General features: G+C 41.3%; 1 long non-coding RNA gene and 1 pseudogene across 2 annotated transcripts in view; one reads left to right on the top strand and one right to left on the bottom strand.

Annotated features, from left to right (window-relative positions):
• LOC307182723 overlaps positions 1–12,697 on the bottom strand; it is a 46,516-nt gene that overhangs the window by 18,730 nt on the left and 15,089 nt on the right. The window lies entirely within an intron of this gene.
• LOC307181892 (RNA-binding protein with multiple splicing 2-like) lies at positions 1,500–2,861 on the top strand (annotated as a pseudogene). Its single transcript, XR_013831738.1, has 2 exons — positions 1,500–2,118; positions 2,283–2,861. The product of XR_013831738.1 is annotated as an RNA-binding protein with multiple splicing 2-like (transcript).

Genomic DNA, 12,697 nt, shown 5'->3' with positions numbered 1-12,697 from the left:
GTGGTTTCATCCACACACAAGGGATGCTTTTTATGCAGACGAGCAGTTGTACAGCATCAGTCAGGGCTGAGAGTCCCTAGTGCGGCTGCTGTGTGGGCTGGTGAGCCTGAGCCAGACGGTGCTGTGGAGGCTTCTGTGACAGGAAGGGGTTTTTCTCTTCTCGTTTGTTTTTATTGGGGTCGAGTTGCTTTACAGTGTTGTGTTAGTTTCTGCTGTCCAGTGAAGTGAATCAGCCAGATGTACACATATAGCCCCTCCCTCTTGGACCTCCCTCCCCACCCATCCCACCCATCTAGGTTGTCACAGAACACCGTGCTGAGCTCCCTGAGCTATACAGCAGGTTCCCACTAGCTCTCTGTTTTACACATGGTGGTGTATTTATGTCAAATCTAATCTCCCAGTTCATCCTGCCCTCTGCTTCCACCCCTGTGTCTGCACGTCCGTTCTCTACATCTGTATTTCTATTCCTGCCCTGCAAATAGGTTCATCTGTACCATTTATCCACATTCCACATATATGTGTTAATATACGATATCTGGTTTTCTCTTTCTTTCTTCACTCTGTATGACAGACTCTAGGTCCATCCACATCTCTGCAAATGACCCAATCTCATTTCCTTTTATGGCTGAGTAATATTCCATCATATATAGGTACCACATCTTCTTTATCCATTCATCTTTGATGGACATTTAACTTGTTCCCATGTCCTGGCTATTGTAAATAGTGCTGCAATGAACATTGAGGTGCATGTGTCTTTTTGAATTATGGTTTTCTCAGGGTATATGCCCAGTAGTGGATTGCTGGGTCGTATGGTAGTTCTATTTGTAGTTTTTTAAGGAACCTCCATGCTGTTCTCCACAGTGGCTGTGTCAGTTCACATTCCCACCAGCAGTGCAGGAGGCTCCCTTTTCTCCACAGCCTCTCCAGCATTTGTTGTTTCTAGACTTTTTGATGATGGCCCTTCTGACCAGTGTGAGGTGACACCTCATTGTAGTTTTCATTTGCATTTCTCTAATGATTAGTGATGTCGAGCAGCTTTTCATGTGCCTCTTGGCCATCTGTATGTCTTTTTGGTGAAATGTCTACTTAGGTCTTCTGCCCATGTTTTGATTGGCTTGTTTGGTTTTTTTGGGTATTGAGCTGCATGAGCTGCTTGTATATTTTGGAGATTAATCCTTTGTCCGTTGCTTCGTTTGCAAATATTTTCTCTCATTCTAAGGGTTGTCTTTTCATCTTGTTTATGGTTTCCTTTTCTGTGCAAAAGCTTTTAAGTTAACTTATGTCATATTCACTTATTTTTATTTTCATTGCTCTAGGAGGTGGGTCGTAAAAGATCGTGCTGTGGGTTCCGGTTCCCAGTGCCTCACCCCCTCCCCACCTCTTGCACCCGCCAAACTTGATGTGACCCAGTCCGACGCTGCGGCTGCCCCCCCACAGCCCCTCACCCCGAAGTGCCCAGCTCCCCTCGCCCCTTCCCACCTCCGCTCCACCCCCGCAGCATGAGCAGCCCAAAGCCAGGCGGCGAGCACAGCACCAGCACGGGCTCGGGCTCCAGCGGCACCCCGGAGGAGGAGGAGGTCCGGACGTGGGCTCCCTGTGCATATTAAACCCAGAGAACTCTACCTGCTCTTCAGGCCATTCAGGGGTATGAAGGGTCGCTGATCAAGCTCACATGGAGACAGCCTGTTGGTTCTGTGATCTTTGACAGCCGGGCAGGAACAGAAGCAGCCAAGAATGCATTGAATGGTATTCGCTTTGACCCCGAGAACCCCCAGACCCTGAGGTGAGAGTTTGCCAAAGCCAACACCAAGATGGCCAAGAACAAGCTAATGGCTACACCAAATCCCACCAATGCTCACCCCGCCCTAGGAGCACACTTCATCGCACAATACCCCTATGACCTGATGGGGGCCACTCTGATTCCCGCATCCCTAGATGCCTGGGCCCCCTACCCTCTGTACACCACAGAGCTGACCCCAGCCATCTCACATGCTACGTGTACCTACCCAGCCACCACTGCTGCTGCCGCTGCCGCCCTACATGGTCAGGTGCACTGGTACCCTTCCTCTGATACCACCCAGCAAGAATGGAAATATCGTCAGTTCTGTTAGTTCTTCAGTCTGGTCACCACGGCTCGAAGCCCCCGCCCCAGTGGGGAGGAAGCCACCCTGAGCTTCCACTGCCCCCAGGCGGCCCGTGCAGAGCTGCTGCTTCCCTCCAAAGACTGAGTTTTAAGCCCGACTCAGTGGACTGTTTTGTTTCCTTTCTCTCCTTTTCCTCAGCCCTGTCCTGCCCCAAAGCCCCTCTCCAAGGCCTCACAGCAGGATTCAGGGGCCTTCTCACCAGGACACCCAGACCCAGCTCGGAGGTCTCGTTGGGACTCAGCAAGGCCTGACCCCCAGTCCAAATTTGTTTCCACAGCCCCGCCTCAAAGAAATGAGGCGTTTAATTTTGCATGTTTTCCTGGCATGAATTAAGACACTTAAACTGGTATATATGTGAGTGTACAGTTTGTTCTCACATTTTGTCACCATAGCAACAAGTCCTGCCCACTAATGGTTCATCATTCCCTGCCCCTCTCCCCTCACCCCCTCTCCTGCACCCACCCTGCTTCAGTGTGGACCAAGTCTTGCAGCCAGTTCCGCCCGGCGGCTGGTGCCCTCCATATCCACACACTTCCAGGCTGAACAGGAAGGACCAACCAGCCAAGACAGCGTTTTCTTGGTCATTTCAAATCGGGGTCCTCTGCTTCCTCCCTCTCAGATGGGCCAACAGCCATTAGGAAAAGCCTTTCTCTGCCCAATTTCGCTTACCTCTCCACGGCGCACCCCACCCTTGCCATGGCTCCTCATTATTTCCAAACTTCAAAACCAACCAAAAAGTGAAAGTATTTTTGTACCCTGTGTAACGAAATATTTATGCAACATAAAGGATTTTTCGTGTGTGTGTGCAATTAATTATTGAAGAGACCTTGTCCGCCCTGTCCGATAAGTTTAACATTTTAGCTTGAGGCATAAAGAAGAAAAGGGTTTCCGTTCTCCAGCAGTGAGCCTTAGCGTCAGCCATTAGTTTAAGAAAAATGAAGGAAAATTGTGCAATTTTTTTGTTTCGTGAGCACATCAGTGCATTGCCTTTGGCTGCAGCTGTGGCTGTCTTGCCATTTTCAGACCTGGGAGACAAGGTGGCTATTGTAATTGCTGATCCTGTGAGCATGTGAGACTGGATAATATATGGAATGCAAAATTTAAAAATCATCAAAAAAAAAAGACCTTGCTGTGATTTATGTTATAGAGAGTTTTTCCAGTTTTCCTCTAAGAGTTCTACAGTGTCTGGCCTTACATTTAGGTATTTAATCCATTTTGAGTTTATTTTTGTGCATGGTGTTAAGGAGTGCTCTAATTTCATTCTTTTACATGTAGTTGCTCAGTTTTCCCAGCACCAACTATTGAAGAGACTGTCTTTTCTCCATTGTATATTCCTGCCTCCTTTGTCATAGATTAGGTGACCATATGTGCGTGGGTTTATCTCTGGGCTTTTTATCCTGTTCCACCGATCTGTATTTCTGTTTTTGTGCCAGTACCATACTGTCTTGATTACTGTAGCTTTGTAGTATAGTCTGAAGTCAGGGAGCCTGATTCCTCCAGCTCTGTTTTACTTTCTCAAGATTGCTTTGGCTATTCGGGGTCTTTTGTGTTTCCATAAAAATTGTGAAATTTTTTGTTCTAGTTCTGTGAAAAACGTCATTGGTAATTTGATAGGGATTGCACTGAATCTGAATCTGTAGATTGCTCTGGGTAGTTATAGTCATTTTCACAATGTTGATTCTTCCAATCCAAGAACAAGGTATATCTCTCCATCTGTTTGTGTCATCTTTGATTTCTTTCATCAGTGTCTTATAGTTTTTTGCATACAGGTCTTTTGCCTCCTTAGGTAGGTTTATTCCTAGGTATTTTATTCTCTTTGTGGTGATGGTAAATGGGATTGTTTCCTTAATTTCTCTTTCTGATCTTTCATTGTTAGTGTATAGGAATGCAAGAGATTTCTGTGCATTAATTTTTTACCCTGCAACCTTACCAAATTCATTGATTAGTTCTAGTAGTTTTCTGGTGGTATCTATAGGATTTTCTATATATAGTATCATGTCATCTGCAAACAGTAACAGTTTTTCTTCTTCTTTTCCAATTTGTACTCCTTTTATTTCTTTTTCTTCTCTGATAGCCATGGCTAGGACTTCGAATACTTTGTTGAATAACAGTGGTGATAGTGGACATCCTTGTTTTCTTCCTGATCTTAGAAGAAATGCTTTTGGATTTTCCACCATTGAGAATGATGTTTGCTGTGGGTTTGTCATATATGGCCTTGTAGGTTCCATCTATGCCCAATTTCTGGAGAGTTTTTATCATAAATGGGTACTGAATTTTGTCAAAAGCTTTTTCTGCAACTATTGAGATGATCATATGGTTTTTATTCTTTAATTTGTTAATATGCTGTATCACATTGACTGATTTGCATATGTTGAAGAATCCTTGCATCCCTGGGATAAAGCCCACTGGATCAGGGTGTATAATCTTTCTGATGTGTTGTTGGATTCTGTTTGCTAGTATTCTGTTCAGGATTTTTGTGTCTATGTACATCAGTGCTATTGGTCTGTAATTTTCTTTTTTTTGTGTGTGATATCTTTGTCTGGTTCTGGTATCAGGGTGATGGTGGCCTCGTAGAATGAGTTTGGGAGTGTTCCTCCCTCTGCAATTTTTTGGAAGAGTTTGAGAAGGGTAGGTGTTAATGCTTCTCTATATGTTTGATAGAATTCACCTGTGAAGCCATCTGGTCCTGGACTTCTGTTTGTTGGAAGATTTTTAATTACAGTTCCAATTTCATTACTTGTAATTGGTCTGTTTATGTTTTCTACTTCTTCCTGGTTCAATCTTGGAAAGTTGTACCTTTCCAAGAATTTGTCCGTTTCTTCCAGGTTGTCCATTTTATTGGCATATAGTTGCCTGTAGTAGTCTCTTATGATCCTTTGTATTTCTGTGGTGTCAGTTGTAATTTCTCCTTTTTCATTTCTAATTTATTGATTTGAGTCCTCTCTTTTTTTTCTTGATTAGTCTGGCTAAAGGTTTATCAATTTTGTTTATCTTCTCAAAGAACCAACTTTTTGTTTTATTGACCTTTGCTATTCTTTTCTTCATTTCTATTTCATTTATTTCCACTATGAACTTTATGATTTCTTTCCTTCTACTAACTTTGGGTTTTCTTTGTTCTTCTTTGTCTAGTTGCTTTAGGTATACAGTTGGATTGTTTATTTGAGATTTTTCTTCTTTCTTGAGGTAGGATTGTATTGCTATAAACTTCTCCCTTAGAACTGCTTTTGCTGCATCCCATAGGTTTTGGATCAACATGTTTTCGCTGTCATTTGTTTCTAGCTATTTTTACATTTCTTCTTTCATTTCTTCAGTGATCCATTATTTAGTAACATATTGTTTATCCTCCATGTGTTTGTGTTTTTTACAGTTTTTTTTCCTGTAATTAATTTCTAATCTCATAGTGTTGCTGTCAGAAAAGATGCTTGATATGTCTTCAATTTTCTTAAATTTACTGAGTCTTGATGTGTGACCCAAGATGTGATCTATCCTGGAGAACGTTCTGTGTGCACTTGAGAAGAAAGTGTATTCTGCTGCTTTCAGATGGAATGTCCTATAAATAACAATTAAGTCTATCTGGTCTAATGTGTCATTTAAGGCTTGTGTTTCCTTACTTATTTTCTGTCTACATGATCTATCCATTGGTGTAAGTGGGGTGTTAAAGTTCCCCACTATTATTGTGTTACTGTCGATTTCCCCTTTTATGGCTGTTAGCATTTGCCTTATATATTGAGGTGCAACTATGCTGGGTGCTTATATATTTACAATTGTTATGTCTTCTTCTTGGATTGATCCTTTGGTCATTATGTAGTATCTTTCCTTGTCCCTTATAACAGTCTTTATATTTTGTCTGATATGAGTATTGGTACTCCAGCTTTTTGTTTTTGTTTTTGCGGTACGCGGGCCTCTCACTGTTGTGGCCTCTCCCGTTGCAGAGCACAGGCTCCAGACACACAGGCTCAGCGGCCATGGCTCACGGGCACAGCCGCTCCACGGCATGTGGGATCTTCCCGGACCGGGGCACGAACCCGTGTCTCCTGCAACGGCAGGCAGACTCTCAACCACTGCGCCACCAGGGAAGCCCTCCAGCTTTCTTTTGATTTCCATTTGAATGGAATATCTTTTTCCATCCCCTCACTTTCAGTCTGTATGTGTCCCTTGGTCTGAAATGGGTCTCTTGTAGACAGCATATATATGGGTCTTGTTTCTTTATCCATTCAGCCAGTCTGTGTCTTTTGGTTGGAGCATTTAATCCATTTACTTTCAAGGCGATTATCGATATGTATGTTCCTATTACCATTTTCTTAATTGATTTGCGTTTGTTTTTGTATGTTTTCTTCTTCTTTTGTGTTTCCCACCTAGAGAAGTTCCTTTAGCATTTGTTGTAAAGCTGGTTTGGTGGTGCTGAATTCTCTCAGCTTTTGCTTGTCTGTAAAGCTTTTGATTTCTCCATTGAATCTGAATGAGATCCTTGCTGGGTAGAGTAAGCTTGGCTGTAAGTTCTTCCCTTTCATCAGTTTAAATATATCCTGCCACTCTCTTCTGGCCTGCAGAGAGTGATTTTTCTAATGAAAAATCAGCTGATAACTTTATGGGGATTCCCTTGTATGTTATTTGTTGCTTTTTCCTTGCTGTTTTTAATATTTTTTCTTTGAATTTAATATTTGTTAGTTTAATATGTGTCTTGGTATGTTTCTCCTTGGATTTATACTGTATGGGACTCTGTGCTTCCTGGACTTGGGTGGCTATTTCCTTGCCCATGTTAGGGACGTTTTTGACTATAATCTCTTCAAATATTTTCTCAGACCCTTACTCTTTCTCTTCTTCTTCTGGGACCCCTATAATTCGAATGTTGGTTTAATACTGTCCCAGAGGTCTCTGAATTCTTTTCATTCTTTTTTCTTTACTCTGCTCCTCAGCAGTTATTTGCACCATTCTATCTTCCAGCTCACTTATTTGCTCTTCTGCCTTAGTTATTCTACTATTGATCCCTTCTAGTGTATTTTTCATTTCAGTTTTTGTGTTGTTTGTCAGTGTTTGTTTCTTCTTTTGTTCTTCTAGGTCTTTCTTTAAACATTTTTGTAATTTCTCAATCCATGCCTCCATTCTACTTCTGAGATTTTGGATCATCTTTACTATCATTACTCTGATTTCTTTTTCAGGTAGGTTGGTATTTCCTCTTCATTTATTTGGTCTTGTAGGTTTTCACCTTGCTCCTTCATCTGTTACATATATATATATTTTGTCATCTTATTTTTTTGATGGGTGGGGCTTTATTCCTGTCTTACTGGCTGTTTGGCCTGAGGCCTCCAGCACTGTAGTTTGCAGGTAGTTGGGTAGAGCCAGGTCTTGGTGCCAAGATGAGGACCTCTGGGAGACCTTGCTCTGATTAATACTCCCTGGGGTCTGAGTTTCTCTGTCAGTCCAGTGGTTGGGACTTGGCACTCCCACTGCTGGAGCTCAGGCCCAACCCCTGGCCTGGGTACCTAGATCCTGCAAGCTGTGGTGCAGCCGGTTGCTCAGGGGTTTCTCCTGTCCCCTTAGGTGTCTGTGGCCCCCCACCAGTGCCTGGTAGGTGCCCTAGTTGTGCAGAGACAGGAACCCTGCATCCTCCTAGTCCACCATCTTCACGGGAAGGGTTTAATGCTAAGGCTGGTGCAGCATGACCTTGATTCTCAGTGAAACAAGGGTTTTCAGGAAAGACTGAGGTGGGGTCAGACCTCCTAAGGCATTGGTGGTGGGAACAATATTTAGCACTCTTAAACTGCAAGGGAGCTGCATTCCACCTATGCCACAGGGCACTAGTGAGATTCCAGCTTGATGTGGTTTCCAAGCCTAGCTAAGCAGCACCTAGCTAAGCAGACCAGTTTGCTCCAAAAGGCATCGTCCATTCAGTGCCAAGGAAGAAAGTGTGGAAGGGACAACCTTTGGCTTAAGTGCCTGTCCTTGGGTTGAAGAGTCATCCCCACCACATGGTGTCCAGTTAGCTCAAGATTTGGGTTGCCAGACTGAGCAAATGTAAATACAGGATGCCCCATTAAATCTGAATTTCAAATAAAAAACAACAAAAATTTAGTATTTAGATACACCTCACACAGTATTTGGGATATGCTCAGACGTATCTGTTTATCAGAAATTCATATTTAGCTGAGAATACTTTAGCTGAGAATATTTAGCTGGCTACTCTATACATGATCCATCAATTATACATGCTTTTAACATAGCTTTAGATGCCCAGGACCCAAACTGCACAGCTTATTGTATTAAGGAGCAGCCTACAGTAGAAGAATGATTTTCACTAGGGTTCTAGGAGTCCAGTTATCAGAACCAGCTTTGATCTTCCAGCTGAAGCAGACATGGGGAATGAAAGAGAAACCACCCCAGAAGCAAGTTTCAAAGGCTTCTGCACAGAGTCACTGTAGCACAGCATTGAAAATGCCTGTTCACTCCTACACAGAGAGGCAAATGAAATGTTTCTCTTACTTATTCTCCCATGCAGTCTTTTCTCAGAGCACATTCTAGGAAATGGGTTTGTGTAAATGTTGTGCAAGTCTTCCCAGCAAAATTCTTTTTAGCTTACCTTCCAGTTAACTTCCTGGAACAATAAATACTGGAGCCCGGGGAAAAGAAGAGGAGGGGGAGGGGGAGGGGGGGAAGGAAGGAAGGAAGGAAGGAAGGAAGGAAGGAAAGGAAAGAAAAGAAAAGAAAAGAGAAGAAAAGAAAAAAGAAAAGAAAAGAGAAAATGCCTGTTCACTCGAGAATGCCAAGTATGACCCTGGACAGAGCCACACTCATCCCAACATTGAGTGGCCCAAAGGGAAAATTAGAAATGAAGACGACTGAATATGTTGGATGAGGAATGAAGGTTCCATAATAAAACTCAGTGCCCGGGACTGCATCATTACAAAAACATTAGTAAGAGCATAGCATTTCTTAAAATGCCACTTTTGAAAGGGGATACAGTATATATAGGTGGCTTTCTCCCCTAAGTATGTTAATGCATGGTGCCAAACTTACCCTCTTGCTAGAAGTTTTTTTTTCCAATGGAGTTTAAACTCCCAGGTTGTAAACACTGGCCAACTGACGTAGGCTAACCATACTATTTGGTGTATTGAATCAAAATTTTCTCCATTCTTTCCCTCTTCAGACACAAGTAAGTTGTTGCTTTGGGCTTTGGCAACAAGCACTAGGTTCTGGGAACATGATTTTCTCTGGGATAATTGTACTTAGGGTCTGCAGTTGGCTTGCTTCCTAAATTTGGCAGCTTTAAAGCCAATGCCCCAGTGGGCCTGAGTACTGCCCTACCAAAGCCACCTCTGGTTATGCGGGCGCCAGCGGCCACCCACATTGATGCCTGTGCCCCTGCTGGCCTGAAATGGCATATGTGCTTTGGGGCAGCTTCAGGAGCAGAAACTGGTGGAAGAAACACACACAGAAGTGGGGCTGACACAGCGGATCCAGAGACATACCTAGAGCTTGGGAAAAAGAAAGGCTTTGGAGGGTGCCCTGGGGAGGCAGTGGTTGGCTGTAGCTCACTGTGGAATCATGGGCACTGCTTGCAGAGGCCCCAGGAAATTTCTTTTCTTTTTTTTTTTTTGTTGTTGTGTTGTGTTTTGTTATTGTTGTCTTATTTTTATTCTTTAATATATTTTTACTTTTCTATTTTTATTTTTTCTTGTTTTGTTCTTTTTTTGTTTGTTTTCTGTTTTTCTTTTTTGCTACTTTTTGTTTGTTTTGTTTGTTCTTATTGTTTTTTGTTGTGTTTTGTTTTTATCTTTTTTGGTCATTTTTGTGTGTTTGTTTCTGTTCTCTTTGCTTCTTGTTTAGTTAGTTTTTTGTTTTGTTTTGTTGTCTTGTTTTTCTTAGTTTTGTTTTTATTATTTGTTTTGGTTTTGTGGATTTTCTTGTTTGTTTTCTTGTTTTTTGCTTTGTTTTGTTTTTGTTTTTATTTGTTTTTGTTATTTGTCTTGGGGTTTATGTACTTTCTTTTTTTTTTTGCCATGCCATGTGGCTTGCGGGGTCTTGGTTCCATGGCCAGGGATTGGGCCTGACCCCTGTGGTGGGAGTGCTGAGTTTAGGCCACTGGATTGCCAGAGAATTCCTGGCCACAGGAAATATTAATCAGCTTGAGCTCTCCTGGAGGTCCCCAACACAGCACCAAGACCCAGCTTCACCCAGCTGCCTGCAAGCTCCGGTGCTGGATGCCTAGGACCAAACAACCAGCAAGACAGGAACACAGCCCCACCCATCAGCAGAAATGAGACGACAGAGAAATATGTTACAGATGAAGGAGCAAGGTAAAAACCTACAAGACCAAATAAATGAAGAGGAAATAGGATATCTACCTAAAAAAGAATTCAGAGTAATGATAGTAAACGCAATCCAAGATCTTGGAAACAAAATAGAGGCATGGATTGAGAAGATATAAAACTATTTAACAAAGACCTAGAAGAACTACAGAACAAGCAAACAGTGATGAACAACACAATAAGGGAAATGAAAAATACACTAGAAGGAATCAGTGGTAGAATAACTGAGGCAGAAGAATGGATAAGTGAGCTGGAAGATAGAATGGTGGAAATTACTGCCATGGAGCAGAATAAAGAAAAAAGAATGAAAAGAAATAAGGACAGAATCAGAGACTTCTGGGACAACATTAAACGCAACAACATTCGAATTATAGTGGTTCCAGAAGAAGGAGAGAAAGAGAAAGGGTCTGAGAAAATACGTGAAGAGATTATAGTAGAAAACTTCCCTAACATGGGAAAGGAAATAGTCAGTTAAGCCCAGGAAGCACAGAGAGTCCCATACAGGATAAACCCAAGGAGAAACATACCAAGACACATATTAATCAAACTAACAAAAACCAAATACAAAGAAAAAATATTAAAAGCAGAAAGGGAAAAGCAATAAATAATCTACCAGGGAATCCCCATAAGGTTATCAGCTGATTTTTCACCAGAAATTCTGCAGGACAGGAGAAAGGCAGGATATATTTAAAGTGATGAAAGGGAAAAACCTACAACCAAGATGACTCTACCCAGCAAGGATCTCATTCAGATTCAATGGAGAAATCAAAAGCTTTACAGGCAAACAAAAGCTGAGAGAATTCAACACCACCAAACCAGCTTTACAACAAATGCTAAAGGAACTTCTCTAGGTGGGAAACACAAGAGAAGAAGAATACATACAAAAACAAACGCAAATCAATTAAGAAAATGGTAATAGGAACATACATATCGATAATCGCCTTGAATGTAAATGGATTAAATGCTCCAACCAAAAGACACAGACTGGCTGAATGGATTAAAAAACAAGACCCATATATATGCTGTCTACAAGAGACCCGCTTCAGACCTAGGGACATGTACAGACTGGAAGTGGGGGATGGAAAAAGATATTCCATGCAAATCGAAATCAAAAGAAAGCTGGAGTAGCAATACTCATATCAGATAAAATAGACTTTAAAATAAAGACTGTTATAAGAGACAAGGAAAGATACTACATAACGACCAAAGGATCAATCCAAGAAGAAGACATAACAATTGTAAATATATAAGCACCCAGCATAGTTGCACCTCAATATATAAGGCAAATTCTAACAGACATAAAAGGGGAAATCGACAGTAGCACAATAATAGTGGGGAACTTTAACACCCCATTTACACCAATGGATAGATCATCTAGACAGAAAATAAACAAGGAAACACAAGCCTTAAATGACACATTAGGCCAGATAGACTTAATTGTTATTTATAGGACATTCCATCCATATAAATTGTTATTTATAGGACATTCTGCTGAAAGCAGCAGAATACACTTTCTTCTCAAGTGCACATAGAACGTTCTCCAGGATAGATCACATCTTGGGTCACAAATCAAGACTCAGTAAATTTAAGAAAACTGAAAACACATCAAGCATCTTTTCTGACCACAACACTATGAGATTAGAAATTAATTACAGGAAAAGAACTGTAAAAAACACAAACACATGGAGGATAAACAATATGTTACTAAATAATCAATGGATCACTGAAGAAATCAAAGAGGAAATCAAAAAATACCTAGAGACAAATGCCAACAAAAACACGACAATCCAAAACCTATGGGATGCAGCAAAAGCAGTTCTAAGGGGGAAGTTTACAGCAATACAATTCTACCTCAAGAAACAAGAAAAATCTCAAATAAACAACCTATCCTTACACCTAAAGCAACTAGACAAAGAACAACAAAAAAAAAACCAAAGTTAGTAGAAGGAAAGAAATCATAAAGATCAGAGCAGAAATAGAGATGAAGAAAACAACAGCAAAGATCAATGAAAGTAAAAATTGGTTCTTTGAGAAGATAAACAAAATTGACGAACTTTTAGCCAGACTCATTAAGAAAAAAATGGAGAGGACCAAAATCAATAAAATTAGAAATGAAAAAGAAGTTATAACGTACACCACAGAAATAGAAAGGATCATAAGAGATTACTAGAAGCAACTATAGACCAATAAAATGCACAACCTAGAACAAATGGACAAATTCTTGGAAATGTACAACCCTCCAAGTCT

Source organism: Stenella coeruleoalba (genome assembly GCF_951394435.1).
Source record: "Stenella coeruleoalba genome assembly, chromosome: 2".
Lineage (NCBI taxonomy): Eukaryota > Metazoa > Chordata > Mammalia > Artiodactyla > Delphinidae > Stenella > Stenella coeruleoalba.
The sequence above is the reverse complement of the archived record's forward strand: the minus strand, read 5'-3'. Positions and strand labels throughout refer to the sequence as shown.